The sequence below is a fragment of the Sorex fumeus genome, unplaced genomic scaffold (assembly GCF_029834395.1).
Source record: "Sorex fumeus unplaced genomic scaffold, SorFum_2.1 ptg000037l, whole genome shotgun sequence".
NCBI classification, from domain to species: domain Eukaryota; kingdom Metazoa; phylum Chordata; class Mammalia; order Eulipotyphla; family Soricidae; genus Sorex; species Sorex fumeus.
This window is the reverse complement of record NW_026606094.1, coordinates 26,207,964-26,235,961: the sequence shown is the minus strand read 5'-3', so window position 1 is coordinate 26,235,961 and position 27,998 is coordinate 26,207,964. Positions and strand designations below refer to the sequence as shown.

At 48.1% G+C, this 27,998-nt stretch overlaps 1 protein-coding gene across 5 annotated transcripts in view; it reads right to left on the bottom strand.

Moving 5' to 3' along the window:
* ATXN7L1 (ataxin 7 like 1) overlaps nt 1–27,998 on the bottom strand; it is a 270,996-nt gene that overhangs the window by 89,927 nt on the left and 153,071 nt on the right. Inside the window, exon 1 of one of the 5 annotated variants that reach the window (XM_056118270.1) lies at nt 2,083–2,234. The exons of the other annotated variants lie outside the window; for them this stretch is intronic. The gene's annotated coding sequence lies outside the window, so the exon portion shown is untranslated. Of the gene's footprint in view, nt 1–2,082; nt 2,235–27,998 lie in introns of those variants that run through there. 5 annotated transcript variants of the gene reach the window in all.

Genomic DNA, 27,998 nt, shown 5'->3' with positions numbered 1-27,998 from the left:
CGCAGACTCATAGCAGGAGGGATGCAACACTGGGTAGAGAATGGCAGAGGGAAAGGACCAGGTCATTGGACACTACAGACGACCAGAGGGGGACAGATGTGTGATGTCGTACCGGAGGGACCCAGACCCATCTACTTGAACTCTACAATAAATTTGAACTTTTTAAGCATCTGAGTTTTACAGACGAATCTTTCACACCACTCTCAAGAACCCACAAGCTCGGGAATGAATCCACTGTCACTGTAATATACCAAGCCTATCCCAATCCTACCCAGCTGAGCAGAGGAGTAAAGGGAAGTCCAGCAATAGTTCCATCCACAGGGTAAGACTGGAAGCAGTTGAGAACTGTTTCTTAACTCTTTTGATCTGGAAGCCAGTTCACCCAGTTTGCATGGGGCTACAAGGAGGTGAAGTCTGATGGACAAAGCCCAAGCCTGAGTCCGAGCTTCCCAGCCTAAACCCGGCTTCTAGCTTTTTTTTTTTTCTCTCCTGGAATCAGGGGCTTCAAGGTCCTCATCAACTCAGTGGGAATTGGCACAAGAAAGCACGGGGCATGCTCTGAAGCGGCACAAGCCTGACAGCAAGACAGCCTTGTCATTATTCTCTGCACGCTTAGACACCAAAACAAACAAAAATCTCCCCAACTTTCTCATATAGATGACAGAAGCATGGAGGAGAGAACAAAAGGAACCCTTAGCAGCACTCAGCAGTTAGAAGGACTCCAGCAAGCCCAGCCTAATGGTCACATTTATTACCTTGTAAATTTCCATTTCAAGTGTCCACTTTCAAGGGTGTGAGTCGGGAGTGCTTGGGGAGGGGAGTTGGCCTTTTCCCTGCGGGATCTATACCCAGCATCCTGGTGACCTCAATACGCAGAAGACCTTTGGTGCAGCCCCAAAGATGTTTACCTTTTCCTTTTTCTCCCTCCTTTTCGATTTGTTTCATTTAAAATATTTAACCTGAGGCACAATGAAGTGTCTCATTTACAACATTCTCCTGGACCATTAGACTGGGACTCCACACTCATTATGCTGATGAACGCACTACTTAGCCATGCAAATTCCAGGAGTGGCAGACTGCAGGAGAGGGGAGGTGTTCAAGGTACCGCGCTATCAAGGGCTGATTTAATTACACAGGCATTCAGTGGGCCAAGCAGAGCAATTTTTAGCCGACTGTTCTAGTAAATATGGGAAACCCTTTCACGGAAGCGCTAATTTTGGCTTAGTGGATTTCAACAAGCGCAGAGCCAGGAGGAAGCCCTGATCATCTCCAGGTGTGCCCTTTACCATCCGCACCCCCCTCCCCAAACAAGTTACACCCCCAGTTTCACTTCTTATGCAAACTAGCAGGTGACACCCCCCCAACCCCCCAAACAAGCTACCAACCAGGCCAGAAAGCAAACATAACATGCATTCACCAGAATTCCAGCTTGAAACAGAAATTATTCTTTGAGAAGTTGTCACCCCACCCCCCAAAGCAACGAATGCCCGGGGTATGATTGCCATGCAAGTGACAGCAACTGAAGACCCAGAAACTTCCTGGGTTGGCCTTTGCCTCCCCTTCTCCTTCCTAGACTCCCAGGAGGGTCACACCCCCGCCCACCCTCCCCCCATCAAATCGGGCTTCTGGGCACCCCAGCATTGCTCCAAGTAGCCTGGTCAAAACAACTGCTGTAAACCCATTTCAGACGCTGGAAACAATACTTAATCACGGCACGCACCCGCCTCCAGCGCCCCGGAGGAAATGGCATCAGCACTTTCATTTTACTCCGTTTGTCACTGTGCAAAGGCAAACAACAAGTCCACAGACAATGATGAGGGTATCTGATGTCGGAGGCTGGAGAGCTCCAGAACGTTATCCAAGGACCTCGCCAAGAAATGCCAAGTTTGACTCTGAGCTCAAGTCACCCTCGGCTGCACACAGCACCGCGGAGCCTTTGCATAGTTAAGATTTAGAAAGCGCTCCTGTTATTCCCCGGTTCTTAAAAAAAAAAAATTAAATAAAGTCTATAAATAACCTAGGATCAGCAAAATTATGCAAAACATCCTGCTCGGAGAAGAAATGTAAACTAAAACCACTTACAGAGAGACTCAGGCTGCCAACTTAATCTGATTCTACGACGACTGTAAACACGGTGTACTTTGGGAACCTGAAGCGATCCACCACATGAGCACGGATGTCATCACCAAAACAAAACAAAACAAACAAAACTCAACAGCTCAACAAAAACCCGACCCCACTCCCCCAAAAAAGAGGGCTGTGGGTCCCCCAGTTTTCCCCGCATAGCCCAGCGGGGGCGGCTGACCTGCGCGGTGGCCACCAGCTCCCCGCGCCCGCACACGCCAACTGTTTTGACTACCGGCACTTGTTAAACACAGAGTTTCAGGTCCTACCAGTTGGACACCAGAAGTTCATAGAACTGACCCCGTGCCAAGAACAACAAGCACGGAAAAGCAAAACGCTGCCTCGTGCGCGTGTTTTCTTTTTTTTTTCTTTTTTTGTTAACAGTTTATGCAAGCCCCAAAGCAATTGGGTAAGAAGGGGTGGGGGTGGGGGGGGGGAGAAGACTTCAATAACAAAAGCAAAAGATTACCACCTTGGAGGAAATGTAGATGCTGGCAGATAAAAGGACAGACGTCAGCCTGCTTTATTGGGTGGGATGATGTGTGTGTGTGTGGATGTGTGTGTGTGTGTGTGTGTGTGTGTGTGTATTTTGGGGGTGTTGTTTCAGATCCTCAACCTGCTTTATTGGTGCTGTGTGTGTGTGTGTATGTTGGGGGGAGGTGTTGAGAACCTCAGCCTGCTTTATTTGGGGGGTGTGTGTGTGTGTGTGTGTGTGTGTGTGTGTGTGTTGGTGGGGGTTGTTCTAGAACCTCAGTCTGGCTTTATTGGTGGGATGTGTGTGTGTATGTGTGTTGGTGGGGGGCAGTTCCCAGAACCTCTAGCGGGGGAGGGGCAGGTGTCACGTGACCTTCTGTGGTCATTAGCAGGAGGAACTGGGTGCTTCCCCGAAGCATCTTGCTCTTCGCCTGGGACTTTTGAGATTTTTTTGAATGCTGGAGGATTTGGTACACATCTGGGTGTGATTGTAGAAGCTTCGGAATGTGGAAGTTAGTCCATCACATAGAAGAAAAAAGGGGTTGCTGAATGGAATTGATTTCTTTCTTTCCTTTTTTTTTTTTTTTTTTTTGTTTCTGGGCCCTTCCGGCTCTGCTCCAGGAGTTAGGAGTTGCTCCCAGCAGTATTCAGGAGACCCTGTGGTACTGGGGATGGAATCCCGCGGGCAGCATGCAAAGCATCTGCTCAGCCTGTTGAGCCATCTCTCTGGCCCTGAATGGAGGGTTTTTTTTTTCCACTTTTTTTTTTTTAAATTGAATCACTCTGAGATAGATCCATACAAAGCTGTTCATGATTAGGTTTCAGTCGTTCAGGGCTCCAACACCCATCCCTGCACCAGTGTACATTTCCCAGCACCAGTGTTCCATCACCCCCCATTCTCCACACCCCCAGCTTGTCTCTATGGCAGGTACTCTCTGTCTCTGTCTCTGTCTCTGTCTCTCTCTCTCTCTCCTTTCGGGCACTGTGGTTTGCAGTACAGATAATGAAAGGTTATCAAGAATATCCCTTTACCTATTTTTAACAGTCAGTTCTTGTCCAGCATGATCATTCCCAGCTATTATTGTCATACTGGTCTCTTCCTTCTCTTACCTACCTCCTATCACCCTCCCCCCCCTCCATCCTCCAACCACTGATCAGTCCTCCTTATTCCTGTTTTTCCTGGCCAGGGATATTATTAGTCTTTTACTACATTTTTTAAAAGTATACCACAAAAGGATGCTTTTGAATAGAGTTTTTAAGACCCAAAATTAAAAAAATAGAATAAAATAAAATAAAAAGACTTCTAAGTTCCTTGCTCTGGGTAGAAAGGCCAGGAAGTAAATGGAGGGGGTCCCTCTCCCTTTCCCCTATGAAGTTTAGGGTTACTAGGTCACCATCCTTCCTCATCAGGACTGGAGTGATGGTGAACAGATGGAGGAACTGGTAAAAATCATCTAAAGAGATTATTTAGGTAAATAGTCTATATAATATCAGTCATTTCTAGCCCATAATGTGTGGAGTACCACCAGCTCATTTTAGAAGCAAGACAATAACCACATAAAATCTGAGTTATCGGAGAAGGCAAGAATACAAAATCCCCAGAGAACTATAGTACGGAGGTGAGAGTGAGAAATTTCATTTTATTACTGATGTAATGATAGTGTTACTTTTCTAACAGGGGCCACACCAGGCCATGCTGAGGGGACCTGAGGGTGAAGCTCAAGGACCCTGCACTTGCCAGTCATGTGTCCTATTAATTTTGGTTCAAGGTGGAGGGGTTTTAAATTACTGAGTGGACTCAAACCTAACCCTCTCACCCTGCACCAGAGCGATAGTACAGCAAGTACGGCATTTGCCTTGCACGCACCTGACCCAAGTTCGATCCCCAGCATCCCATATGGTCCCCCCAGCACCACCAGGAGTAATTCCTGAGTCAGAGCCAGGAGTAACCCCTGAGCATCGATGCCAACCAAACAAAAAACCTAATCCCTCCCCAACCACACACACACACACACACACACACACACACACACACACCTATCTCTCTTTCTCTCTAGCTATCATCCATTGTCTTGTCTGAAGAATAAAATGTTGATCCTGGGACCAGAGAGACAATATAGTAGGTAGGGCACTTTCACACAGCCAAAGTAGCACTCCTGACACATCTGTCGCACTCCATATGGTCCCCTGAGCTCCATTAGGAGTGATCCTTGAGTACAGTGCCGGGAGTAAACCCTGAGCACTACCAGGTGTGCCCTCAAAACTGAAAAAGAAAAAAAACAATTGTTGGCTCTTCTTCACTTCAAAGATTTAGGGGAAGGTAACAAGCAAGAAGAAATGGCTGGTGGGGTAAGAGCAATAGTACAGCGGCGGCCAACCCAGGTTCAATCCCCAGCATCCCATATGGTCCTCTGAGCACCATCAGAGTAATTTCTGAGTGTGGAGCCAGGAGTAACCCCTGGGCATCGCCAGGTGTGACCCAAAAAGAAAAAAAAATTGGGGGGGGGGAACGAAAAAGAAATAGTGGGTAAAAGCCATCGAGATCGTGGGCCAGATTTACTATTATTTTGGAGAGTGAGTGGGTGCTCTCCCTTTAGTTCTAGGGCCTACAGTGCAATGGGCATGCACTCACACATTGCTGTGGCTTTTCTCCAAAAAAGGACCCTCAGTCATTATAAACTGGATACACAGGTGGCTTCTCTCTGGCGAAGACAGAGCCTGCAGGAGTGAAGTGCTGGAGTCAGCTGATACAAGAAAAGTAAAGGCAACTCAAGAGTCCCCAGGGACAAAGAAGGGAGTTTGGGGTTTTGTGTGTTTGGTTTTTGTTTTTGGGTCACACCCAATGATGCTCAAATTTACCCCTGGGTCTGCACTCAGGAATTAACTCTTGGCAGGTTCCGGGACCATACGGGGTGCCGTGTGCAAAGCAAGCGTTCTACCCGCTCTAGCATCTTTCCGGCCCAAAGAAGGGACTTGTCTGGGGGTGGGCAGGGAATCCTGCTAGAGAGAAGGTGCAGGTCCTGACTTCCATCGAGGGTGTGTGGACCTTCTACTCTGGGATCCTCTGAAGCACCCTTGGAGATGGGACAGGTGCCGTATTAAGGTCCTCATTCAATGAAGGAGGGAACTGAGGCTCAGAGCCTGGTGTCTGCCTCAGGGACAATGTCCTAGGCTGGTATCCTGCTTTTGGATGATGGCAGGATGAAGATGCAGTCCCTGTGGCTCTGAGTTTAATCCTCGGCACCATATGTCCCCCTACTCCCAAACCCTCCCAGTACCACTGAGTGTGGCCCTGACGGCCCCTAGTCACCACCCTGCTTCCTCTGAACACTGAATCACCTGAGTCCCCTGGGATCACTGGGAGTGGTCCCAGTTTGAAAATAAAAAAAGCAACAGCACATTAATGAAAAGAGGTGGGGAGGGGAGATGCGGTTCTGAAGGACCTTAGGTGGGTTTGCTCCCCCATATCACATATATCCAAGCCCTCCTCCCCAGCATGGGCCAGGCATTATTCTCACATTCAAAGACAAGTGGTCTCAGATTTGGGGGCGGCTACAAATCACCATGACACACAGAAGATCATGGAAAGCACCAGTTCCGTCAATTCATAACCAGGTCCTCGCTTGCTCCATCAATCAAATCTCTACATAAAACAGAACTAGAAAGGCCAGCAAAGCTATTTTATTAAGAAAGCACATCTTCTCCTGTGATTTCCTCCTCCTCCTCCCCCACTTCCTCCTCCTCCTTCTCCTCCTCTTCTTTGGTTTTGGGGCCACACCTGGTTGTGCTCAGGGCTTACTTTTGACTTTGCGCTCAGGGATCACTCCTGGCAGTGCTCAGGACCTGGCTGTATGCTGGGTAAGCACCTTCCCGGCTGTACTCTCTCTGACCCTCCTCTCTCATGATTTTTCACAGTTCCCAGTTCTTATAGTTCTTCTGCAGCAGCTCACAGCTTGTTGCTCCAGAGCTACTGTTTCTGTGGCATTCAGCAGAAAGCAACCATTCCTACCACTTTGCAGTGTGCTTTGATTGGATGACTTCATCCATGTGCTAACACTGGCTCCTCACTTAATCCCTGCCTATGAAGCCAGAGCAGAATGTCCCAGCAGGCCTGCCAAACTGTCCATTACGCAGCCTGCACCGCCAAGGTGCGCTGTTCCACACATGGAGGGATTTGAATGAGCACACACGGCGGGGGAACCTCTTCTCTGATTAACAGAGTTTGGCTGAGTTCTTTGGCAATGGTGGTCACTGAAAATACAAGATCAAGTGAAAATTCCTGACATTATATTTCTTCTCTGTGCAAGGTGACACATCCACAGCTTGGCATGGAAGGGGGATATTACTGCTATGTGATACATGGGTAGAAGTTCATGGCACTTTGCAGCATTTCCTCTGAGGGGACAGAATTGGTACATTACTGCAGCTGGCCAGAAGGTATGTTGGGGTGAATGGAGATATTTCTCAGGAATCCAAGCACTTGGGCTCATGACCAGAGATGCCGGATGTGGACTGCATAAGGGGAGGTGGGAGGTGGAGGATTAGAACGCTCTAGAATGTTTTTCAATTGCCTTATTTATCTACCTCTTTCCCGCCCCTCCCCTCACCCTTTTTTTTCTCCCTGGAAATATAGCACAGAAAAACAGAGAACCATGTGTTCTGGGAGACTTTATTTGAATGTATAAAGCAGTCAGAAGCCCATCAAATCATCAAGTGTTCCAGAGACTGGAGCCGTTCCCTGCTTGAATGAGATACCCAGGTGGTTTATTGGTAGTTGTTTGGGTGACACGTGATATCTGCATCCATGCTGCCTGAAGAGACTGTGGTGAGCGGGTACATGATAACAGTCTCTGCAGAGAAACCCATGGGCTTACAAGATTCAGAGTGATGAGAAGATTTCCCATCAACTGTGACTCTTCCAAGCAATGAGACTGTTTTCTCAAAATGAAAGTGTAGGGCTCATAATTTGACAGGCACTGTCATATTTAAGGAAGAGTAAGTAGGACATTGAAACTCAGAATGTCAGGGCAGGAGAGATAGTGCAAGGCTCAGATGTTTGCCTTGCATATGGCAAAACCCCATTCTATCCCTGGCACCACATAACATCAAGCACGAACAGGAGTAATCCCTGAACACAGAGCCAGGAGTAAACCCTGAACACTTCCTGACATGGCCATCAAACCCCAAAATAAATCAGTCAATAATCCATACATCAATCAATCAAATCAGAACTTCTGAAAAAAAATCCATACACTTCTGAAAAATCCAGAACTTGTGAACAAAACAAAACAAAACAAAACAAAAACAAAAACAAAAACAAAAACAACCAACAAACTCGTATTCCAAGTGGGGCCAGAGTGATAGTACAGCGGGTCACTGTCACTGTCACTGTCCTCCCGTTGTTCATCGATTTTCTCAAGGGGGCCCAGTAACATTGTGAGACTTGTTACCGTGTTTGGCATACCGAATACATCACGGGTAGCTTGCCAGGCTTTGCCATGCGGGCGAGATACTCTTGGTAGCTTGCCGGGCTCTCCGAGAGGGGCGGAGGAATCGAACTCAGGTCGGCCATGTTGGCTGCATGCAAGGCAAACACCCTACCTGCTGTGCTATCACTCCAGCGGGTAGGAAGGACATCCAAATGAGTAAAAGTGAGTTGGTAGGTACTAATCTTGGCCATTCTTGGGTGTTAGTCTCCTATTTTGTTACTTTATATTCCCCAGATGAATGCAATCTTTCTATGTCGATCCCTCTCTTTCTGACTCATTTTGCTTAACATGATACTTTCCATGAGCAAACCACAACACCCAAAAGGAGAGAGAGAACAGAGGGGAATGCTCTGCCACAGAGGCAGGGTGGGATGGGTGGGATGGGGGGTGGGAGGGATACTGGGATCCATGGTGGTAGGAAATGGGCACTGGTGGAGGGATGGGTATTTGATCATTGTATAATTGAAACCCAAGCACAAAATATGTAAGTCTACAACTGTACCTCATGGTGTCTCACTAAAAAATTTTTTTTTTAAAAATCACCTATCACACTTTAACTGTTCAAACACATATTTAGAATCACCAATAAAAACTCAATATAAAAAAAAAGTGAGTTGGTAGGAACTATGGACTAGTGGCCAGAAATCTGTGGTAGCTAGCACTGGGATACTTAGCAAGGTGCAGAAGGCCAGTGCTTAGCTAATGCAGAAGGTGGTTGTGGGAATGCTTTCAGCTAAGCCTTTGGAGGATGACAAGAGAATGGGGACAAAACTGAGGGCTCATGCCCAGCCTTGGGCATTTTGACCACTCAGTTCCAGCACTCAGTTCCAGTGTACACATACAGAGGAGGAAGCTGGGCACGGCCCAGAAAGCTCTGTCAAACACACCCTGAATGTGCAGAAAGCTGATGGGAAATAAAGAATGAGTTGGGAGAAGACAGAATGGCAAGGTTAGCATGATGGCACCACTGGCCATGAACTTGGCTTCAGCCCTTGGGTGGCCATTCCTGGTGCTGCCTTGGAATCTAACTTCCTGGTTAGGACTCACTGTTCTCTTGACACCTTTTCCTTTTGCCCTCTTACCTGGACTCCCAGGGATTGAGCTCGCCCTCCTATTCTTACTTGGAGCTGACTTTTGATGTAATCCTTGGTGATGTGGCTTTAGGACCAAAGTCAAGGAGCAGTTCTGCACCTATTGGGGTCACCACACCCTAAATGTTCAGAACAGTGTTAACTGTAATCAGTCTGAGCTAGGATAATGCCACAATTAACGACTGGGGATGATGCCAGTGGACTTGTAAATTCCTTATGGGCTAGTTCAGAATTTGATGTATTTTTGCAAGTCAGGGACGAGTCAGGGCGTGAAACCCTGGTTGATAGGCTGCAGTGACAGTGCAGTGGGTGGGGTGCTTGCTTTGCATGTGGCCAACCTGTGTCCAATCCCTTGCACCCCTTAGGGTCCCACGAACCTAAAAAAGGAAGCCTCGGTTTCCCTTAGCCAGCTGTTGTGAGCAGTCCCGTTTTCACTACCCCCATCCTACATTTTTAGTTCCTGCAAATTCCTGAAATGGGAAGTTAATAATAGTATAACATCATAAAACTCTGCCCCAGTTTATTCTCATGGGAAGACTAAGGATGGGCAATACCTAATGCAAATAATATGGCAGAGACTTGCATTCTGTAGGATTGCTCTGTAGGATCCTTGCATTCTCTGCAATAGTCTTGTCAATTTATAAGAAATGCAAAGAGCCTAATTTTTATTTTAATGGGCCTGCACACAAAAATGGTTATCTGGGACTAGAGCAATAGCACAGCGGGTAAGGCGTTTGCCTTGCACGTGGCCAACCCGCGTTTGAATCTCAGCATTCCATATGGTCGCCTGAGCATGGCCAGGAGTAACTCCTGAATGCATGATCCAGGAGTAACCCCTGTGCATCAGAGAGTGTGACCCAAGAAGAAAAAAAAACAAGCAAAAAAAGCTTATCTTTGGGGCTGGAGAAACAGTACAGCGGGTAGGGCATTTGCCTTGCATGCAGCCGACCCAGGTTGGATCCCCCAGCATCCCATATGGTCCCCTGAGCACCGACAAGAGTTATTCCTGAGTGCAGATCCAGGAATAACCCCTGAGCATCGCTGGGTGTGATCCACAATGCAAAAAAAAAAAAGCTTATCTTAAAGTTTACTATATTCACTGTAACATTCTTGTCACTCAGTAGCACAAAGACCCAGTTTTCCTATAAAAAACTCACAAGCCTGGCGATAGTTAATTTAGTACTATACTAAGTTCCTTCCCAATTGAGGAGTTTCCTTCCCTTTCTCTTCTACTCTCCAAAAAACTTTCCTATTTCTAACTCTGAGTCTGAGCATCTGTATTATTCTGTATTTCCATTCTTGAAAATATTGAAGAATCTGGGAATCATGGACCAACACAGAGACTTGCCATCACCACACCTGCATTAAGCCTGTAGGAAGTCATCCTGAGCAGGGTCAGAAATAAGACCTGAACACTACCAAGTATGGGGCTGCCCCGATGCCCCCCAAAACAAACAAACAAACAAACAAACAAAAATACCCCAAAACCTTGACTATAAGTTTATAATATAGATTTTTATTTGTTTACTTTGGAGTCACACCTAGGGGACAATGTGAGATGACAGTGATGGAACCAAGGTCAGCCTCAATTAAGGCAAATTCCCTACCCATTATACTATCTCTATGGCCCCTTCTAATCTCAGGCTTTGTTGAATGAACTCCCTCCTAATGTGAAACTAAAAAAAATTAAAGAATTAGATTTGTTTTCATTAATTTTTAAAATATAATATTTTCCAGGTTTCTTCTCCCCGCCCAGCACCCCTGCGAATCAAGCTGGTGTTTTCAAAGGTTATGTTTGTGGTTCAAGTTAAGGAGAAGGTAAAAAGGATTTTCATTTAAAAGTTAAAATACTATATCTTCAAAAAAATTGTAGGTACTTTGTAAAAGGAATCTTTACAAAAGATCTTTATTCTGCTACACTTTTTCCTCTTAAATGGCATACTTTGAACATTATTTGATCTCTTTTTTGATAACACAAGGTCACTGTTAAGGGCATTCATTTCTATATTTTGCTGTTAAATAATGATGATTTCAGGACTGAGAACTATAGCTTTAAAATTTCCTGATCTGAGTGAAGAAATAAATTTTATAATGCAACCCAGTTTGGACATATATGTGGAAAAAACTCAAAAGGATGATATTTATCTTTACTAAGTTAAAAGACTACTCTTTGCTCTTCTAGCCCCTGTTTAAAGCGTTGATCAGGGATGGTTACTCAAAGGGCTGGAGGGCATGCTTTTGCTTGTAGGAAGATGGGGTTCAAGTCCCAACACCACCTGGCTCCCAGAGTAGAAGTGGGTGTGACCCCAAAACAAGTTTTTTAAAAAGATGTTGATTACAACTCTAAAAAAATGGATTTCTGGGCTGTAGTACAGCAGGCAGGATGCTTACCTTGTGCACTGTCAACCTGAGTGTGCTCCCTGGTGCCACATATGGTCCTCTAAACATGCTAAGAGTGATTCCTGAGTGCTCAGGAGTAACCCCTGAGCACTGCCAGGTGTGGATCAAAAACCAGAAACCAAAACCAACCAACCAAACAAAAAACAATTGCTGAGGTTTCTAGACAATGAAAAGTGAGCAGGCCCTCTGCCTCCACATGAAAGGGGCTTTAAGATCTCCGTTTCCTGGCTTGCTTTCCCTTGGTCTGGGCTTGCTTCTTTCTAGTCTGGGCCTGAGGGTTTCCATAGTTCTGCTCGGAGTTCGAAAGCACCCACCTTGGTGGTCATGTAGAACAAGGACAAAAGCAAAATAACTTGAAGAGTTTTACACTGAGGTATTTACTTATATTTTCTGAACTTGTGTTAGTTATACAATGATTGCTTTCATAATAAAAGTGAAGCATTTTTCCACTTTGAAGAGATAAAATTCTACATTGTGATAGCAAACTATATTTTCTATCTGAGTTACCATTGCTTCTTGCAGCCTCCCACCTCATCCTCCCCTCGTGGGGCCACTGGCCACACCCATGAGTGGACATAAGACTGATTCCCTTTGATAGCCCTTTGGCCCCTGTTTTGATGTCATCCTACTTTTTCTTTTCGGGCCACATCTAGTGGTGCTCAGGGATCACTCCTGGTGTGGCTCAGAACCATATGCAGTGCTAGGGATTAAATTCCAGTTGGCCACGTGCAAGGTAAGCACCCCACCCAGTGTCTATCTCTCCAGCCCTTGCTGTCCCCACTTCAGGGCAAGGGATGTGGAAGCCGCAACCAGCTGGGCTCAGGACTTACTCCTTGCTCTACACTCAGGGCTAGCTTCTGGTAAGCTTTGGGGACCCTATGGAGTACCAGGGATCAAACCTGGGATACCCATGTGCAGGTAAGTGCCTTACCTGCTAAAATATCTCTACACCCCCAACTCCACTTTTTACAGCATTGTGCTCCTGCAAAGAAGGGCTCCTTGTCTCACTTTTAAGGTCCACATTCTCCTCTCTGGTGGACTTAAGGGGGAATATAGCAGAGAATTGTTACAAATTCTGACAGAAACTACAGGTCTGTCATGGTTTGACAGAATGACAAAGGACAGAACTGACTTGATCTCTTTTTGGAAGCTAGTTGCCCCCAAGTCAAAGTCAACTCAAAGTGAAAAGCAGTGCTGGTTTTTTTTTGTTTTTTTTGTTTTTTATTTTTTGCTTTTTGGGTCACATCTGGCCCTGCACAGGGGTTACTCCTGGCTCTGCACTCAGGAATTACTCCTGGCGGTGCTCGGGGGACCATATGGGATGCTGGGAATCGAACCCAGGTCAACCGCGTGCAAGGCAAACGGCTTACCTGCTCTACTATTGCTCAGCTCCCCAGTGCTGGTTTTGTACTATACCACATACAGTCACTCCCAGGGGCTAACTGGCATCACACACACACATACACACACACACACACGGCAAGCAGTGCATGACTCTGTTTACCAATGAGGAAACAGATTTATTAAGGCAAGACACTCAACCCATGGTTTCTCTTTTGGGAAGTGACAAACAGGATTTGAGCCCAAAATCTATTTTTTCCTTTTATATTGATTCACCATGAGGTACAGTAACAAAGCTTTCATGTTTGAGTTTCAATCACACAGTCATCAAACACCCATCCTTTCACCAGAGCACATTTTCCACCACCAAAATCCCCAGTATTCCCCCTCCCCCCATTCCACACTTCCCCCTGCCTGTGTGGCAGACAATTTGCACAATACTCTCTTTCTCTACTTTAGTTATTTTTGATTTTTCAAGACCAGACCCACCACCTCTCATGCGTGCCGAAAAGGCAATGCTACACAGTGTGTTTTGTATTGTTTCTTATGCGTGCAAAATAATTTTGCGAATTCTAACATTTTAATAATTAGGGTCTGAAGAGGTCGCTGCAGCAGCAAGTTGCTTGGGTCCAAGGTGAACCCAAATCTATTTATATGGGCCGTACCTGATCAGATTTCGTGGGTCATGTAGTGTCACTCAGGTTTTTTTTTTTTTACCAGACTTTGTATCTTGTTCTTGACTACCTTTCAGTTCACCAATAAAATCCCAATTCTAGGGGCCAGGCATGCAGGACAGAGCACAGGGCACTTGCCTTACATGCAGTCAACTCCCGTTCAGTTACTGGTTTAGAGGAGGATATCTAAGTGCAGAAGTGAAAACGTTAAGTCTGTCGAGTAAAAAGGAAAACTGTGCATCTGTCTGACCCGAACTCCATCAATAAGCTGTGCTGCTGAGAATGAGCAATGATTCCATCCTGCAGAAACTGAAGGGTGTGTATGTGTGTGCGTGTGCGTCCATGCATGTGTATGCGTGAGTGCACGCACGCGCACGACCATGCACACACATGTGAGCTTCTCACTCTCCTGTCTTACGATTGAACACACATCTTTTTCTTTTTTTGCATTTCGTCTTATTTTATCAAAAGCTTCTTTTTAGGAGGAGGGAGAATCTTGAAGGATGTGGAATATATGAACCAGCTTTCCAGTTCTTTTGCTTTTAATTATTTTGATTGACATGCAGCCTTGAGGGATATCTAATGGCCTCTCGCGTGTGTGAGCTGGGAGGCATCGGTCCCCAGGAATCTGTCGTGGGGCTGGGTGTCTCCGGGGTGCCAGGCACACTGGCTCATTCCGCTGCCCTCCCCCCGGCCTCCTCCCTACTGCCACGCCGGACTACTGAGAGCCTTTTGTTTCCTGCGTCTGTGACTTGGTGCACAGTGTTCTCTGCCTGGAATGCCCGTCCACTCTTTTGTTCTTCACCTTGTTTAACTCTTTGTTTCTCTCAAGACCCAGTTTGAGGCCCCGGGCCCCCTGCCCCACAGTCAGGTCTCAGGGAGTCCCCTGGTTGGTGCAGGCAATGGGCTCTGCACACTGTCTCTGCTCCAAGAGCCCAAGTCGGGCCCTTTCGTGGCCCTGGCCCCCAGCAGGCACTCCCTGTGCATTAGCAACCGAAGGGATAAATCAGGAAATAATTAGCCAATGCACAGCAAAGATAAAAAAAAAAAAGCCGGGCTCAGCAGATCAGCTGTTTTCAGAGGTCTGAGGACTACCTAACCTTAATTACTCGTTTTAGCCAGCGGGCTGAGAAATGATTTTTTTAAGCGTAAGAGCACGAGAGCGGGTTTTTATGAGAGGCCATTGAAAGTCCAATTCTCAAGGCTCTGCTTCTTTGCCTGTTACAGAAAGCGCAGCCTCTGGAGAGAGGTTCCCAATGTGGCAGTTCATTCCCAAAGCGCTGGCGTGATGCCAGCCAGGGCCACTCCATGAGGACTGGGGTGGGTTTGGGAGTGATCTGATGTGGCCACATGACATGGCCCCACCAGGGATTCAGGAGTCTCCCTGAAGCTGGGGTACTCCTGTAAGTTCCCGGGCTGGTCCCCGGGGCAGGCTCTGAGTAGATCCACTGCTGGGCTTGACCATGGGACCTGAGCCTAATGAAATAAACAATTCCCAGCATCGCCTGACCCTCCAGAATGTCATTCTTCCTAACCACACTGTGCAGATAAAAATAATTTAGTGATTTCCTCCCACTAAGCTCTTGGGCAGAGACCAAGAAATCTGCAAGTGTGGCTGTTCGAATGCTACTGTACAATTGTAAATATTTGGGCTTTTCTCAGTCCATATCAGTGTTTATCAGCAGGGATGCACCTGGCACTTTGGTGGGACAATTCTCACCGGGGCCATGCACTGCAGAGAGTTTAGCACCTCAGAGCCATTCAATGTCAGCTGCCTACATGGCCTCAGAGGGGCTGTTTCCAAACATTTCTTGGGGGCGAGTGGTGAGTGGGGAGTTGTCACTAAACCTTGGATTCCTGGTGGGCTAAACTTTGCTTTTATTTGGCAGCAGGAGAATCTTGGAGAGGACCCAAGAAACTGCCAAAACCTGGGCTGTTGGTTTTTCTCTTTGGGTGGGAGGCCACACCCAGCAGTGCTCAGGGCTTACTTCTGGCTCTGCAATCAGGAATTATTCCTGACAGTGCTCAAGGGACTATATGTGACGCTGGGAATCGATCCCAGGTCGGTCGTGTGCAAGGATACCTGCTATACTATTGCTCCCCTCACCCGCCAACATGGATTGGGATCCGGCCCAGGGAGTGAGAGGGGACAGACTCAGGGGCAGCAGAGACAATGTCTATCAGTGGGGGAACTCCAGGAACCATGAATGAGAAGATCCGGGCACGAGAGCTGACCTCACAGAAGCAAGAGATGGGTGGAGAGGAGCAGAACTCCAAAGTGGTGCAAAGGGGATAAAGAATGAGCAGAGGGGCTGGAGAGACAGAGCAGAGGAGAAGATAAGTCCCTAGCATGCAGCAGAGGTTGCCATGGCAAGGGTTCAAATGCTGGCACCACACGTGGTCCTCTAGGCACTGCCAGGTGTGGCCTCTGAGCACTGTTGGGTGTGTGACCCCCCTATCCAGCCTCCTAAACAAAAGAGGGTCTCAGAAATACTACAAGGGGTTGAGGTGCTTGCCTTGCATGTCACTGATCCCCCAGCACCTCATATGGTTTCCCCAACCTGTCGGAAATGACTCCTGAGCCACAGAGACAGGAGTAAGCTGTGAGCACCATTAGGTGAGGCCCAAGGCTCCTCTCTCCAAATAAAGAACGAGCAGCCTGGGGTTGGGGAATGGCTCCGGGGCTCAGAGTGCTGACCTGTCCAGTGTGAGTGTAAGAGCTCAGCACTGCTCTCTGTGAAGCCCACCCTTGCACTCCATTTCCAGCTGCACTGCAACCGGATGTGTGTGAATCCCACAGCTACCGGTGGTATGCAGCCAGGGAGATAGCACAAAGGACTTGTGTGTCACGTACAAGGCCCATACTGGATCCCTGACCCTGAACAGTCCCAGACGAGCACTGCCTGGGAAGCTCAGCGTGGTCATCGCCAGGCTGAGCCCTGAATACTAGACCTAGTATCGCTGGGAATGTTCTCTGGAGCCCTGCACACCCTTGCAGGAGGCCTCCCTAAAAAACAGTGGTGTGGGGGCTAGTGGGTATTTGTCGTGCTCATGACTAATCCAAGTTCACCGCCCCTCCGCCCCCCACTCGCATCCCATATAGTCCCCGAGCACCACCAGGAGTGATTCCTGAGTGCAGTCAGGAGGAATTCCTGAGCATTACTGGGTATATGGTTCCCCAAACCAACAGATATGACCCGCAACAGAGAATCTCAAAGCAATCTTCAAGGGCAGGCTGGATCCCAAAGCAGTCAGAAAGGGTCCCCCTGTGTGCTGAGGAGGGGGGCCTTTCAGGGGCACAGAACTCATCACAGTCCTCGGAAAGCACTTACTCCTGGATCTCATCTTTTTCACTTCCTTCTCTTCTGTTTTTATCTTGCTCTATTGTTTGCAGCGTCATGGGCCCTTCAACCCTCCTGCAGCAAGGCTAGGGATAAGTGAGTAAGGCCAAGGGATAAATATGCAGTTGCCTTTACAGCACCACTTGCCTGGGCCTGCATCATCTTGTCTCAGATGGAAGAGGAAGGAGGTGCTGGGGCAAGATGGGAAGAGAGGAAGGAGGAGGAGGGGATGATCCCGGGGCGCCAAGGAGGAGAGAAGGCTGCTTGCAGGGAGAACAGAGGCCTTAGCCTTAGTCTCACCTTATCTGTAGCTCAGTCAAGGGGCTTTATGCAAGTTGCTGACATCTTAGATCCCATGTGGCTCTCTGTCCCTCTGTTCATCTATCTCAATAGTTTTCAAAGTGGACGACTTGTTTCTGGAACAACTTTCAATGGAACAGTCCAGGGGAGTGGTAGCAGGCTCGGGTGTAACACCGAATAATTCTTTCTCTTAAAAAGAGGGTGGTAGGCCAGAAAGGCTGGGAGCTAATTTCTCCCTCATGATGGGGGTGACCAGGATCTTTGCCCCACAGGGTATTCCCATCAGCAGAGCTGTCAGGTCGTATCAGTGTTGGGGCGAGGGGGCTGCACAGGGGTTTGAACTCATAGCTGTGCATGTCCTGGGTAAGTGCTTTAAGCCACTGAACCATTTCGGGGGGCTCTTCCCTCCAGGAATCCCAAAGAGCAGGGATCTCCTGATTAGGAGATCTCCTGATTAGGTGATTACCTCAGACTATGTGGAGGCACTGGAGTTTGAATTCACAACCGTGAGTTTGGCAGACAAGAGCTTTAAGTCACTGAGCCTTCTTCCTGGACCCTTTCAAATGAAGGATTTGACTGGCAGCTTTCAAAGATCCCTGAATGTCCAAGCAATGTGTTTTTAAGTGACAGCCACACTTAACTCTAGTTCTCTTTCTTTTCTATTCTCCTCCAGACACTGCCTCTTCTCCAAGTGGAGTGGACCAGTGAGTGCTGCTTCTAGGGGAGTTTCTGTGCGAGATGACAAACATGTTTTACTGCCCCCCTTAAAGAGATACTTTTACTCCATTATAAGAAATGGGAATACTACTTTTGTAGTGCAGGAAACTAGGATTTTATTGGCTAGCTTAAAAGTAGTGACTTCTCGGGGCTGGAGCGATAGCACAGTGGGTAGGGCGTTTGCCTTGCCTGCGGTCGACCCGGGTTCGATTCCCAACATCCCAAATGGTCTCCCAAGCACCACCAGGAGTAATTCCTGAGCGCAGAGCCAGGCGTAACCCCTGAGCATCACTGGGTGTGACCCAAAAAGAACAAACAAAAAAAGAGTAGTGACTTCTCTTATTATCAGGAAAATGCAAATCAAAATGGGCACTGAGATATCATCTCATACTCGTGAGAATGACAGATATGAAAATGATTGGAAGCAATCAGTGTTGGTGAGACTGAGGGGCAAAGAAATCCTCATTGACTGTCGGTGGGAATGTTATCTGAATCAGTCTCTATGGAAAACAGCATGGAAATTTCTCAACAAAATATGGAACTTCCGTATGATCTAGTGATACCATGTCTTGGCATCTAGCCCCCTAAACATAAAACCATTAGTTTGAAAAGAAAAAGGGATACCTCTGTTCAGTGTCATGTTAAGTGCAATAGCCAGAATATGAAAACAACTCAAATGTCCAATGACAGAAGAATGGGTGAAGAAGTTGCAGTTTGTATACATACCTTTGCAGCTGTAAAAGAATATGGCTGGAGCGATAGTACAGAGGGTAGGGTGTTTGCCTTGCACGCAGCTGACCCGGGTTCAGTCCCTGGAATCCCATATGGCCCCCTGAGCACCACCAGGAGCGATTCCTGAGTGTACAGCCAGGAGTAACCCTTGAGTATCACTGGGTGTGACCCAAAAATCAAAAATAAATAAAATCTTCCAAGCTTAAAAAATAATAAAAAAATATGAAATCTTGCAGTTTGCTGAGATATGGATGGAACTAGAGGGTATCATGTTAAGTGAAATAAGTCAGAGGGAAAAGGTCAGAGAGTGGATGATCTCACCCATCTGTGGTATACAGAACAACAAAACAAGGGACTAGGCAGTATTGAACGATGGCAAACATTCGGCCTTCAATTATAGAACTGAAGATACTAAGCCAGTGGTGGGTTGGGGGAAAAAAGAACAGACCAGAAGTGCCATAAGGATAATGGTGAAGATTTTGGGGGCACTTTAGTGGTGATGAAGGTGCAATACATCAAATCGCGAAAGGTGAACCTATAATAACCACGTTAGCTAAGCCACAATATATTAAAATTTTTTTTTGCATTGAACTTTATTTAAAAAAAAATCTGGGGGCTGGAGTGATAGCACAGCAGGTAGGGCGTTTGCCTTGCACGCGGCTGACCCGGGTTCGATTCCCAGCATCCCATATGGTCCCCAAGCACCACCAGGAGTAATTCCCGAGTGCAGAGCCAGGAGTAACCCCTGTGCATTGCTAAGCATGACCAAAAAAAGGAAAAAAACCCTCAGTGGCTTCTATTTCTATTTATAAATGTTTTTTCTTCTTTTATTTATTAAAAAGATGTTTTCATGTGTGTCTGGGCCATACCTGGCAATGCTAAGTGGTGATTCCTAACTCTATGCTCATGATTGGTGGGGTCACTCCTGGTGGTATGTGGGGCTACTCCAGGTAGTAGTGGGGATCGAATCTAGGTCTCCCTGATGCAAAGCATACAGAGCATGAGCTATCTCTCCAACTGAGAAATTTCTTTTTTAAATAAGTTCCGTTCAGAAAGCCACACTGTTCTGTTGGCACGGCACTGTCACTGCCACACCAACCATGATCAACAATCAGAAGGAAAAAGCATTAGCTTATGTGAGAAATAGACCCTCCTGCTGAGGATCTGGGATGGCAGTCTCTGGGCTTTCCAATGAAGACTTGCTGGTGTCTGGCATACGGTTCTGGTTCCGTGGAGAAGGCGCTTGCCTTGGCAGCAGGAGGCTGAGTTTGATGGTGGGGGCTGAGCACAGCCTAGATGTCTCTGGGTCCCTGAGGCCACTACAGACCATGCAAGTGCTGATTCCCTGCAGCCAGCTGTATGTGTGAGCCACAATCAAAGGTCCAGCTCTCAGTAAGCACGTGTACAAGCAGCGCCACAAAAAATACCCGTGATCCTTCTTCAGCACTGTGGCCAAGTGTGTAAGCACCACAGACTTGTGGTTTTGACAAAAGCAAAAAAAAAAAAAAAAAAAAAAAAAAGGGATGAGAAGGGGGGAAAAACACTCGGACCAGACTCGAACCAGACCTTCCTAGACGTGGCCAGGCGTAGGGACCTGCCAGGATCTGGTGGTGAGGCAGAGGCTGACCTGCAGGTCTCTGTGTTCGAGGAATCCTCTGTCTCTTTATTTCTCTCTCTTGCACTGACATTGGAGGTCCCTGCAGGAGCTGCCTCCCTGTTCCCCCACTAGTCAGCTGTTGGAGAGGTAAAGGATTCACCCTGCACTGCAGAGATGTTCACATGCAGACTAACTAGAACATCGAACTCTTCCCTCAACCACCGCCATTACCCCAGAATCAGGCATCAGAGAACTGGAATCAGACCCCACACCTCAGAGCCTCTTAAACAATTGCAACGAGCCAGTTCTCCATCTGCACACTCTTCCTCCAGGGTCTCCCCACGGAAACCACAATAAAGGTTCATGACCACTGACCCACTGCTTCCCTAGGTGGTCCCATAAGATGAGATGCAGTTCCTTCTCATGGGAACTGGGAGTAAGTCATCTCTGGACGTGCTGGCCTCAACATCCCTGCAAAGAGATTCCCCCACCCCATTTTCAAATTGTCAGGAAAGGAATTGGCGCAGCTGCTGATGGAGACCCCAGGACACACTCAGGACTTTAGGAGGACCCTTGCATCCAAGCAAACCACTAGTCACCACAGAGAGTGCTGGAGGTGTAGACCTCCCTCCTGCAGGCTGAGAGTAGCTGAGATACAGGTTTCAAACCTGGGGACAGCGGGACACCAGGTGAGACCCGGATCCATGGCAACAGTCAGAGCTATGCGGTACCACCTCTGCTGGTAGTCGGTGATGTGCTGAAATTGGAGATGCCAGAATCAGCGGTGAACTGTGGGTAGCTTCTTTTCATAGGCAGGGTGAAGGATCACAGACCTGTGTACCTTGAAGTAGCACTGTAGCACTGTCACTCCCCTCTCATTGTTCATCGATTTGCTTGAGTGGGCACCAGTAATGTCTACATTGTGAGACTTGTTGTTACTAGTTTTAGCATATTGAATATGCCACGAGGAGCTTGCCAGGCTCTGCCATGTGGGCAAGATACTCTTGGTAGCTTTCCAGGCTCTCCGAGAGGGACGGAGAAATCGAACCTGGGTTGGCTGCGTTCAAGGCAAATGCCCTACCAGCTGTGCTATTGAAGTAGAGATTTTTTTTTTTTTTGCTTTTTGGGTCACACCCATCGATGCACAGGCGTTACTCCTGGCTCATGCACTCAGGAATTTTTACTCCTGGTGGTGCTCGGGGGACCATATGGGATGCTGGGAATCGAACCCTGGTCAGCCGTGTGCAAGGCAAACACCTTACCCACTATGCTATCGCTTCAGCCCTTAAGTAAAGATTTTGATGCAGCTCACCCTGGCACACCAAGGCACAACTGTGAATTCAAAACCTAATTCCAGCTGTGGTTCTGAGCTTGGAAACACTGGGCGAGAGTTTTGAAGCTCAGAAATTCCCTTTCCTCATCTGGAGAATGGGAACATAGCATCAATTTTCCAAAGACAGCCCTGAGCATCTAGTGAGAGGACTAGATGTATCTTGCTACACAGAAATGCTTATGAATTCATAAAATTTTCAATGTCTTCCTTTTTTCTACACTTGATCTTAGCCAAAAGGCCGAGAAGTGATGTATGTCCCACTCCCCCTTATTTTTTAAATTTAGTTTTCTTTGCAAGGGCCAGAGCGCTAGCACAGCGGGTAGGGCATTTGCTTTGCACTCGGCCAACCCGGGTTTGATTCCTCCATCCCTCTTGGAGAGCCTGCAAGCTACTGAGAGTAGCCCGCCCACATGGCAGAGCCTGGCAAGCTACCCGTGGCATATTCGATATGCTAAAACCAGTAACAAGTCTCACAATGTAGACATTACTGGTGCCCGCTCGAGCAAATTGATGAACAGTGGGAGGACAGTGCTATACAGTGCTATACAGTTTTCTTTGCATGATGCTTTATTAATCCTAAATTTATAAAATCCTAAATTTAAATTTCTTTGAAGGCCAAAATGAGAACTGTCTTTAAAAAGAACAAGGAGGGCTGGAGAAGATAGCACAGTGGATAGGGTGTTTGCCATGCATTCCGCTGACCTAGATTCAATTCCTGGCACCTTTTATGGCCCCCCCCTCTCACCCCTGGCCTCACCAGAAGTCAGTCCTGAATGCAGAGCCAGGAGTAAGCCCTGAGCACCACTGGGTGTGATTAAAAAACAATCAAACAAAAAACAAGGACCAAAAGAAGGGAGGTAGGCTGGAGATGGAGTTCAGCAGGAGAGCACATGCATGTGTGAGGCTTGGTTTGATTCCCTCACCTTGCCCCCACCCTTGAAAAACACACACAAACACTGAGGAAGCTCTAAGGGTGAGTGCCTAAACAGTGCTCTTTTTTGCTAGTATCCATGTAGGACTCGTGATCCCAATACTGTCAGACATCACACCGAAGAGCTCTCACTCACAAGTGGCAGAAATTCACATTATGGCGTGGCTCTGTTCCCAACACTATTACCTACGACACTTGGTAAAACTGTCACCAGTGGCATATCTGTGAAGAACACAGCTCTGGGGCCAGCAGAGAGCTCAAAGGACGGGGATACATACCTTGCATGTGCTGGGCCCTGATTTCTTCCTGGGTACCTTGCTCCCCCGAACCAGCAGGCCAGGAGTGGTCCCTGGGTCTCCAGAGCACTGCTTAGGAGCTCTCTTCCAAACAAAAGGACTGTCCCCCCACCTCCCAAGAAATACATAAAGCACCCTAGAAGTGGGGCAAGTTGTCTGGCATATCGAATACTCTCGGTAGCTTGCCGGGCTCTCCGAGAGGGGCGAGTAGGAGGGAGCAATATCAGCTCCAAGCACAGAGCAAACAGGGCTATGAGTCTTGTTCTCTCTGGGCCACACTGAGACTCCAGTCTACACCCATTGCTAGAGAAGCAGTTCTCTCTCTGGCTGGGGCAGCCAACCAGACTCCAGCAAGCTTGTGCAAAAACAAAGTCAAGGGACATTCTTGTCTCCCTCTCCCAAAACAAAGCAAACAACAACAACAACAACAAAAAACGGGGTGGGAAGAACAGGGAAGGAGTCAGAGAGAAAGAAGGGGATATTCACATCATCCCTAAGACATCAAATATGCATTTGAACGAGCAAAAGGAAAAACCAGGAGAAAGTAAAAGCGTTTCTTGAAAGACAAAGAAAAAAGGTTAATAGTAGCTCCAGTATATAAATTAAACCCCACTGGGACAGGTCATTAGTTAGTCTTCATATCCAGGAAAGGTTTCAGTGGATGAGTGTCACGGAACAGACCTCATATTCCCATGGTTCCTGACATTACTGTCTAACACCGCTTCCTTTCCCCTTTTAACACAAATGAATATCCTCAGTTATAAAAGGGACAAACCCTGCCATTCACGACAACACGAACAGACATTACAGATATCAGGCTTAGTGCCATAACACAGATGGAGAGACAAACAGTGCAGGATTTCACTCATATAGAGTGTTTAATGCAGAGTGGGTGAATGAAATAAAACTTTAAATTAATTTTTTTTTTTTTACTATAGTGGAGGAGAGAGGCCAAATTAAGTCAAGGGATCAACTGAATAAAAAAGGCTAGAATAGGGCATTGTTTTGTTTTGTTTTGGGGGCCACAGCATGTGGTGCTCAGGATTTACTCCTGGTTCTGTGCTCAGGGATCATTCCTGGTTGGAGATCAGAGAGACTGTATGTGGTACTGGGGGCCAAATCTGGGTTGGTCACTTGCAAGGTAAACACCTTACTCACTATACTCTTTAGTCCAGAATACGACTTTCAGTGGCGAATTTAATGCAGTGCAGACACGTGTCAGGTTTTAAAATCATTATTATTTTTGTCTTTTATTTGGGGGGGGGGTGTATGGGCCAGTGCTTGGGAGCTACTCTTAGCTCTGTGTTTGAGAGTTGCTCTTGGTGGATCTCAGAGGAACTTGTGGTGGCAGGAATCAAATTTAGTACGGCCGCATGCAAGATAAGAAAGAGCCTTAATCCCTGTACTATATCTTTGGCCCTGTTGATTTTTAATAACGTACAACTCAATCTCCATGTATTTTAGTACTTAATTTTAACAGTACTTAATTTTAAAAAATGATAAAAAATATGGCTCTTTTTAAAAACAATGGTAACATTAACAGAAGACCGGAAAAATGGGGACAGGGTGACCTCTGAGGTCAAGCCCTGACCTTACGTGAAGAAGACCCTATATCTGCCTATGATTCTGCTATAAGATGTCAACAAGGGGAACAAGGTTCACGGGGTCCCTACCCCTGTGGCTCCAGGCAGGGCAGGCCACTGGCCGAGGACCAGGTATGCAGGAAAGCCAGCAAGCCAGGGGTCCCAGTTCTGCATCCCAAGTGTGCCACTTAGATGTGAACTCAGCGATCAGCAAAAACCAGAGCAACGGGACCTATGTCCACATAGATCTCAGGATTCCAAGAAGTTACAATACTGCTGGATCCTTTCATACTTTCAGGGAGGCAGGGAAGGGGCACAAAAACTTGTGCATGGGGCACGGGAGCTCCCCAGAAAGGCAGGGCCCAGACCAAGATGCAGCAGGATCACCCGGCAAGGAAGAGCCTCTCTGCACACACAACTTCCACCTCAACACCAACAGACAGCGGGAGAGCCAAGTGCGGCCAGGCAGGCTGGGGTGCAGGGTGGTGTGCAGGCACTTGGGGCAAGCCCAGGTCACGTACGGCAGGGCAGGGATTTAGGTCGGATGCTCTCCACTCACATGGGCTCTGCGTCTGCCAAGACATGTGTCAAGGCTGCGTTCAAAAATAGAACAGGAAGTCCGGAACAAAACAAAAGCCAAAAGAGAAGGCGGAGCTCAGAAATGCAGGTTAGGGAGAAAGCCTGGTTTTGTGGGGGGGGGGGGGGAGCTGAGAAAAGCAGCGCCCTCCCCCACCACCTCCCGCCCCCTCTACTCTCCTCCCACCTCCCAGAGGAGCAGCAGCTCCTCTCCCCGGAACCAGCAAGCTAGCAAACAGGAGAGGGATGGGAGCTGGGGGCCCAGTGGCCAGTGGCTCTTCCACGTACCACCAGATCCCAAGAGCAGGACACAGAGATCCAGGGGTCGGTTACCAGGACCAAAGACAGGATCCAAGAAAGCAGAAATTTCCTTCTCCTTTGCAATTCAACCCTGAAGGGCAGAACAATTGAAGGGAAGCTAAGGCAGGAGAGGAAGGGACGGATGCTGAGGATTCTTGATTCCTGCCTCTCTCTGGCATCCCCTGTCCCCCTCCTCTTCCACTAATACCTTCCTTTACCCCTCAAGAGGACCCTTGTCCACACTCAGTCGGGGAGGCCCCCGGGGACAGCCAGATAGGTGAGGTTAAAGAAGGTCCACAGACAGAGTTCCTGCCTGGGCCTGCCACAAAGATACCCAAGACCCCACTGACAGCCTGAAAAAGGGGGTGTCTCTTCAGCCATCCTCCAAACTTCAGATGCTCCCCCAGCCCAGGGAGAGTTTAATCCCTTAATTGTCTCCTGACCCTATAACCACCACAGCAAGATTGTATCATATGCCACAGCAGGTGGGTGGCACAGGTTGGCATCTGGACAGACCGTGAACCTCACTGTTCGCTTCTTTATCTTGTCTGCCTGATGCTTCAGGAGTGCTGGAATCACATTCTAGGTCCAGGGCTTGAACCTGGGTTGCCTGTCTTGCACTTCTCTCTGGGCAGGTGTTTAATTCTCGGCTACCCGCAGAGTGTAGATGTGAATGAGCAGAGAAAACATGGGTCCAGCTACCCTCTCTCTCTTTCTTTCTCTCTCTCTTTCTTGTTTTTGGGTCACACTTAGCAGTGTTTGGGGCTTACTCCTGGCTCTGTGCTCAAGAGATCACTACTGGCTGGGCTCAGGGAATTATATGTGGTGCAGAATTAAACCAGGGTTGGTCGCATATAAGACATGCACTCTATCCACTGTACTATCTCTTTGTAACACCCCCCCCCCCCCCACACTCAATCCCAAGCCCCCTCTACCCTGTGCATTCTCTTTATCTCCTAAGGAGTTGGTATCTTTGGAGGCATCCATTGGAAATCCCAGGGCAACCCCTCCCTGTCTGTAACAGCCAAAGGAAACCTTGGGGCACGCTTGGGAGTGGCTCTTCCTCCTTGCAACCTGCCCAAGTTGGTGTTATGCCCTTGTTCTGTCCCCACAGACATTCTAGCAAGACGCTGATCATTGGGGCAGCGATGCTCATGACACACTGGCACCAATTTCAGTCGGGAGGGGCTTTTCCCCAACCCCCAATCCCCCATCAGGTGGGCAGTCAGCTGTGTGTGTGGTTGCTTGAGGGGGGAGACAGGGGGCCTCCAGGCTGCAGAAGTTGCCTAGATCTCTGGTTACATCACTTGCCCAGCACAACCTCTGGCTTCTCCTGAGAAAGACAGAGGAAGGGAGGAACTGAAGGTCTGACCCGCGTGTATTGTGTGGTGCAGTGACAGCCAGAGGACATCCGGGCACTGCATCCGAGCTGCTGGAACGGTTCCGGGGTCACTTGCACAGCCGACTCCAAGCAGCTCCTTGCCGAGAGCTCCATGGCGCATCCACCAGGCCAGCTGGACGCAGCCCTGGCTCCCCTTGGCACACTGCCGCCCAGGCCCCGGGCGCATATGCTGCCCTCTCCTTCAGCGTGCTGCAGGGGCATGGTGGGTTAAGGTTAAGGGGACACACACACACACACACACACACACACACACACACACAGAGCTCACTGCCACAGGCTTGGGCCCCCTCCTTTAGGGATCTCATTTTGCAAAAGCCACAGTCCCCTGGGACCAGATCAGAGGCTTCCCCACAGGCAAGCATGGAAGAGCTGTCACCCCTGCCATCTGCCTGCCCCGCTGTACACAGACCCCTGGCGCCTTGTTCCCTTTGGCTCATGGCTCCTGTGTGATGAACAACAGGGCTGGCACAGGGGAACCATCCTGAGACCCGTCCTTCATACAAAGATACACACACACACACACACACACACACACACACACACACACACTCGCTCCCCCACCACCTCAACAGCCCCGGTGCCCTGAAGCCTGTTCTCGGTAGACGCCACAGAGCCAGACGGTCATGGCCCTTGTGATTGTCTGGGGACTTGAGCTCTGCCTGCCTGCCTGCCGTGGGTGCACAGCTAGAACAGGCTCTAAGTGTTGGCATTTGACTTTGCTGCCAAGCAGAGAGAAATGGGAGCCGGCGAGCCAGCTGAAAGGGCTAGACCAGGACCTGGAAGTCAGGGCCGGGTGTGGGAAAGATTCAAATCTTTCTTTGATGGAAACAGGATATTTGGGTTTCAAACCTCCTTTTGCAAAAGCCCTAAAGACAGGGTGTCTTCGTGTCTGAGGCTGCTGTAATGATACCTCAAGCCGGCAGCTGAAAACAATGGAAACGTCTCCTCTCACCGGTTGTGAGACCAGATGTCGGAATCAAGCCGTCAGCAGGCCTGGTTCCTCCTGCAGCTTCCAGGTCTTTCTATCCCAGGCCACTCCAGGCTCCAGACTTGCTACACCTTCTCTTGGGGGCTGCACCCCTTCCACTCGGCCTTTGAGCTCTCAGCTTCTTCTCAGCCTCCAAACCCTTCCTTTCTCTTGCCAAGACCCCCATCCTAGATTCAGTGCCTGCTCGAGTCCATAGATCCTTATCCTACCTCAATTACTATCTTGCTGACCTTATTTCCAAATGGGCAACATTCCCAGGAGGAGCAGGGGAGATTCAGGCATATGTTTTGGCTGGGAGTATCATTTAAC